Source organism: Colobus angolensis, unplaced genomic scaffold, assembly GCF_000951035.1.
Source record: "Colobus angolensis palliatus isolate OR3802 unplaced genomic scaffold, Cang.pa_1.0 Scaffold30, whole genome shotgun sequence".
NCBI classification, from domain to species: Eukaryota; Metazoa; Chordata; class Mammalia; order Primates; family Cercopithecidae; genus Colobus; species Colobus angolensis.
Window position 1 is genome coordinate 5,285,231 of NW_012116266.1, and position 6,363 is coordinate 5,291,593.

A 6,363-nucleotide genomic window follows, 5' to 3' on the forward strand; every position below is an offset into this window, starting at 1 on the left:
TGGGGTGCGGTGCGGGGGGTTAGTAAATGCAGGCAATTGTAATACAGTGCATTATATAATAAAACGTTGAGGTGTAGAATAGGGGAGCGAAGAAGAGAGATTAATTCTAAATTGAGGGAGGAATGCATGGAAGCGTCGGCATTTAAGTGAAACCTTTAAGGATGAGTAGGATTTCAGCAGATTCAGATGGGGAGGAGGAGGACATTTCATATGGTGATGGTGGTGCTATCCTTTGAGAGCCGAATTGAGTGGGAGGACCTTTGGGGGAGGGGCAAAATAGAGACGCTCAATAGCTTTTAACTCTTGTTGAGTCTGACCTTCAAAGATTGTCTCGGTTATTTTGCTTTTTGTGTGGTGAATTTCCCGGAAACCAGATTCAGCCCTACTCAAGTAAGTATAGAAAGCTCAATTCATGATTTTTTGGATTAGACATTTTGTATAATTTAGATTTCTGTCTCTTCTGTTTGAATTTAATAAAGAATTATTTGTAGATGTTGCCTTGTGGTAAACATTAGCTTTATTTGGTGGAAGCAGCAGCTTATTTTTCAGACCCAGGTCTCACTAAGATTATAGAGTATGTGACTGTGTATGAAAGGAGTGGAGTGGTGGGTACTATTGGGTATGTTTTCACAAATATTTAACACCTTATTTTCCGAAGAGGTGTATTTAACCATTGTCTTTGAGGATGATTATGTCTTTTGGTTTTGCTGCCTTTTGGTTCTCACCCCATAAATACTTATTAGATTGGCATCGTAGATAACTGTCAGACTATTCACAGATTCTTGGATACACATTATAGAATCTCATGGCTTTAGTTGCCTTGGTTTGGAAGTAATTGAATGTCAACATTAGTATTGTTAATCCCAAACACTTAATTTTAGGAAAATATTAGTGAAACAAGATGTGACCTCAGGCAGATAACTTATCTTGGACTCTTAATTCCTTTACCTATAAAATGAGAAGTTTGGATTAGATCACTGCTTCTTAAACTGGTTCTCTGAACTTGAGAATTTCAGAGATTCTGCAGATGTTTGACTTAAATCTCAATAAAAATGTATTTTAAACTTGTAATAATAAAAAGTGACCACTGTATGACATACACTGTTTTAAACACTTTATATGTGTTAATTTATTTAATTCTCACATAACCCTATGAAATAGAATTTATTATTTGAGAAAACAGGCACAGACAATAAGTTGCCCAAAGACTGCAGAGCTATAGTGGCAGAGCTGGATTTGAAACCAGGCAGCCTCATTCTTAAGCTTGTATTCTTAACCGTGTTTTTACACTGCCACTAAAGCAACACACACATATACTCTTTAAAAAAAATGTGGTAAAGTATATGTAACATACAATTTACCATTTTAACTATTTTTAAGTGTACAGTTCAGTGGCTTGAGTACATTGTTGTGCCACCATCACCACCATCTCCAGAACTTTTTTATCCCAAACTGAAATTCTTCCCATTAAACAGTAATTCTAGAAGCTGCAGTGAGCTATGATCATGCACACTGTGTGACAGAGTGAGACCCTGTTCAAAAACAAAACAGTAACTGTCCACTTCCCTCCCACTAGCCCCCAGTAACAACTTTTCTACTTTTGACTCATACAATATTGATTCTTGTGTCTGGCTTTTGTTACTTAGCATACTGTCTTCAAGGTCATCCATGTAGGATGTATCAGAATTCCATTCCTTTTTCAGACTGATTAATACTCCATTGTATGTATATACCACATTTATGGATATTCAGGTTGTTTCCACCTTTGGTGTACTGTGAATAATGCTGCCTTGAGTATTGGTGTAGAACTGTTTGAATTCCTGCTTTCGGTTCTTTTTTCAGTATTTCTATATGCCCAGAAATGGGATTGCTAGACTGTATGCTAATTCTATATTTAATTTTTGAGGAACTGCCATATTGCATTCCACAGCAGCTGCACCATTTTACATTCCGGCTAGCAATGCACAAAGGTTCCAGTTTCTCCGTATCTTGCCAACACTTCTTTTCTAGTGTTTTTTTCTTTTTATGTTTTTGATAATAGCTATTCTAATGGGCGTGGGGTGGTATTTCATTGTGGTTTTGATTTGAATTTTCCTAATGATTAGTGATGTTAAGCATCTTTTCATATGCTTATTGTCCATTTGTATATCTGAGGAGAAATGTCTATCCAAGTCTTTGACTCATTTTTTTTTTTTTTTTTTTTTTTGAGACGGAGTCTTGCTCTGCCGCCCAGGCTGGAGTGCAGTGGCCAGATCTCAGCTCACTGCAAGCTCCACCTCCTGGGTTTACGCCATTCTCCTGCCTCAGCCTCCGGAGTAGCTGGGACTACAGGCGCCCGCCACCTCGCCCGGCTAGTTTTTTGTATTTTTTAGTAGAGACGGGGTTTCACCGTGTTAGCCAGGATGGTCTCGATCTCCTGACCTCGTGATCCGCCCGCCTCGGCCTCCCAAAGTGCTGGGATTACAGGCTTGAGCCACCGCGCCCGGCCTCTTGACTCATTTTTAAAGTAGGTTGTTTTTTGGTGAGTTGTAGGAGTTCTTTGTATACTCTGGATATTAACCCCTTATCAAATATATGATTTGCAAATATTTTCTCCCATTTTATGGGTTGTCTTTTCACTGTCTTGGTAGTATCCTTTACTATCAAGTAAAAAAAAAATTTTTTTTTTATACTTTAAGTTCTGATGTACATGTGCACAACTTGCAGGTTTGTTATATGCGTGTGCCATGTTGGTTTGCTGCACCCATTAAATCGTCATTTACATTAGGTATTTCTCCTAATGCTATCCCTCCCCCAGGCCCCCATTCCCCAAACAGAAAAATTTTAAATTTTGAGGAAGTACAATTTATTTTTTCTTCTGTCTGTGCTTTTGGTGTCATGTCCAGGAAATTGTAGCCAAATCCAATGTCATGAAGGTTTTCCCTGTTTTCTTTTAGGAGTTTTATCGTTTCAGCTCTTATGTTTAGGTCTTTGATCCTTTTGGGGTTAATTTTTGCAAATGTGTTAGGTAAGGGTCCAACTTCATTCTTTTGCATATCCAGTTTTCCCAGCACCACTTGTTGAAAGGACTGTCCTTTCCCCATTGAATGGTTCCGGCACTCATACTCATTCACATATACATGTGTGTATATTTATATGTATGCATATGTGTATATAATTTTTTTTTTTTTGAGATGGAGTCTTGCTCTGTCGCCCAGGCTGGAGTGCAATGGCACAGTCTCAGCTCACTGCAGCCTCTGCCTCCCAGGCTCAAGCGATTTTCCTGCCTCAGCCTCCCGAGTAGCTGGGATTACAGGCACACGCCGCTGTGTCCAGCTTATTTTTGTATTTTTAGTAGAGACAGGGTTTCACCATGTTGCCCAGGCTGATTTGAACTCCTGACCTCAGGTGATCTACCTACCTCGACTTCCCAAAGTGCTGGGGTTACATGCGTGAGCCACTACGCCTGGCCTAAATTTTATTTAGCACATTGAAGACCATAGTGCTGCATGGTTATACGTGGTTAATTTTGGGGGTGCGATGGGGCAGACATTCCTAAGAATAAAACTTTTCCTTTTATTGTTTAAAACATTTGAATCAGTGTGTTTGAAGAGTATCCTGAAGACTGCAGATGGGACTGTTAAGAGCTGCAACTGCTTACCTGGGTGAAATCAAAACAAAGCATACAAAAATAATTGGATTATTTAACCTTAATTTATCTCTTTATTTGAGTTTACAATAAATTAACATAATGTATTTGAACATAAAATAGCAATGCTTTTGCCAGCTTTATATATTTGGGAGGCTGTGTAAAATTTCATCTGAAAGAGTTTTGTTGTGAAATAGTTTTCAAAACCCCAGATTATATGATCTCTAAAGCTTTTTCATATGCTCTTCTTGCTATTATTTTAAGGTACTTTTCATGTTTTAAGGCAGGTGTCTTAAAATGTATCACTTATGACTTATATAAATTGGCTTTTTAAAAAGTATATATGTATTTGCTCTTAATAAAATGCATACTGTTTTTCTGCTCTAAGCAGAGCTAGGCATAATAGAGAAATCTAAGATAGGTATTCTGTTCTCCACAGTAGAGAGGATGCCAGTTTAGGTATAAAATACAAGGAATCAGTAGAAGATGACACTGAAGAAGCAGGGACCACAAAGAAACAGAAGGGTCTATGAGTTGAAAATGGGTGAACAGATAAGGTTGAGAAAAGGAGGAACAAGTCATCCCTTTAGATAGGAAGAAAAGCAAGATCGGGAAGCCAAGGACTTATCATTATGTTAGACTATTAAAATTTAAGCCCTGTGGTGAAGAATGGTGATAGCTAGCAAAAATTGGAGTGTAAACATATTCAGTAGGCCCAGTACTATTGTAGAATCATAAGTCAATTTTGCAGTGATATTTAAAACTTTGGCCAGGCCCGGTGGCTCATGCCTGTAATCCCAGCACTTTGGGAGGCCGAGGTGGGCGGATTGCCTGAGGTCGGGAGTTCGAGACCAGCCTGACCAACATAGAGAAACCCCATCTCTACTAAAAATACAAAAAATTAAACGGGCGTGGTATCACATGCTTGTAATCCTAGATACTCGGGAGGCTGAGGCAGGAGAATTGCTTGAACCTGGGAGGTGTAAGTTGCAGTGAGCTGAGATCGTGCCATTGGTACTCAGCATAGGCAACAAGAGCAAAACTCTGTCTCAAAACAAAACAAAACAAAAAACTTGGATGCTTTTTTGGAAATTACTTTTAGAAGGATCTTACTGAGTTTGATAAGTGAAGAAAAGTATTAGCTAAATCAGCAGAGCAGGCCAGCTGTGGTGGCTTCTGCCTATGATCCTAGTACTTTGGGAGGCTGAGGTAGGCTGATCGCTTGATCTCAGTTTGGGACCAACTTGAACATGGCAAAACCCTGTCTCTACAAAATATACAAAAATTAGCCAGGCATGGTGGCACGTGCCTGTAGTTCCAGTTAACTGGGGAGGCTGAGATTGGGAGGATCACCTGAGCCTGGCGGGTCAAGGCTGCAGTGACAGAGTGAGACCGTGTCTCAAAAAAAAAAAATCAATACAGCAAAGCAACCAATAATATGACTTGAAAATATATTCTTTATATGTCCCAAATTTTGCATGTTTCCCAAATACGATTTGTTCCAATTTTCCGATAATGTTTACTTTATAAAAAATAATTATTTCTTGACTCATTGGTTTATTTCATATTGTAATAAATGACATTGGGAACCAGTAAAGGAAGTCAGTGATCCTACTTATCTGTGAATAGTGTACTTAATAAACAGTAATGGTTCAAAACATTTTTTACCCTAAGTTTTTACAATAAACATAATACAGTTTAAGGCAGCAGCAATGAATATGATACATTATATTTGAAAAATCTTTGTTATAGTACTCATTAACACAGAAATTTCCAAATCTGGCTCTTGAATCTGTTTATTATGTTACTGGTTTTTAATGCTTGTCTTAGGTGACAAGGCAGCTCGTGTAGGAACATATACCCACAAAGAAAAAGTGCCTCTTTGGCTGTACTTTCTATTAGGAGATACTCTTTAGTTTCTATCCATCAATTATGCAGACTGGGCTAGTACAAAGTTTGCTCTCCCTGTTTGTCAATCAGTTATTCTTTCAAATCAGTCTGAGGATTTGTATTTATAAATTTTTAATAAATGGATTCAAAATCCACCAAAACTGTGTTTGGAAGGCATTTAAAAAGTTAGGAATGGTTTCTCTGTTCTTAGAGTGTGCACATATGAGTATTTTAAGATGACACACATTGGTTTTTTTAGAATACAGCTATTTTCTTACTAAGTTTTAAAATGTCTCATTTACCTTTAAGGTACAGATGCATTAACCATGTTTTTTGTTTTTAAAAACTTTGTCTAGGTAGCATACTGCCACAGCACAGCCACTTATTACAGAAATTCAGCAAATTTAGAACTCTACTCTTTTTTATAAAAGGTAAATGCTTACCTCATCTTTAAATTGCACAACTTTTTTAATGATTTGCCATGAGACAAACCTATTTTTGTATAAAATACTGTGGTCACTCCTTAACAACATCAATAACAACATCCTTTAACACTTGGCTCTTTTCTTGCTTCAGTTTAGTTTCTCTTTTGTTCCGCTTTGCTTTTGGAGTTAAACCTTACCCTCTCCTCCAACTTTGTTTCATTGAGGTCAGAGCAGCTGCTTCATGAAGGATTATATAATACAGTTTTCTATAAATTTTTTTTTGAGACGGAGTTTCACTCTTTTGCCCAGGCTGGAGCGCAGTGGTACAATCTCTGCTCACCACAACCTTTGCCTCCCGGGTTCAAGCGATTCTCCTGCCTCAGCCTCCCGAGTAGCTGGGATTACAGGCATGTGCCAACA

At 38.1% G+C, this 6,363-nt stretch overlaps 1 protein-coding gene across 1 annotated transcript in view; it reads left to right on the forward strand.

Moving 5' to 3' along the window:
- The first annotated feature begins 328 nt into the window (after window positions 1-328).
- RAPH1 (Ras association (RalGDS/AF-6) and pleckstrin homology domains 1) overlaps window positions 329-6,363 on the forward strand; it is a 102,759-nt gene continuing 96,724 nt past the window's right edge. Inside the window, exon 1 of the mRNA XM_011949908.1 lies at window positions 329-390. The gene's annotated coding sequence lies outside the window, so the exon portion shown is untranslated. The remainder of the gene's footprint in view (window positions 391-6,363) is intronic.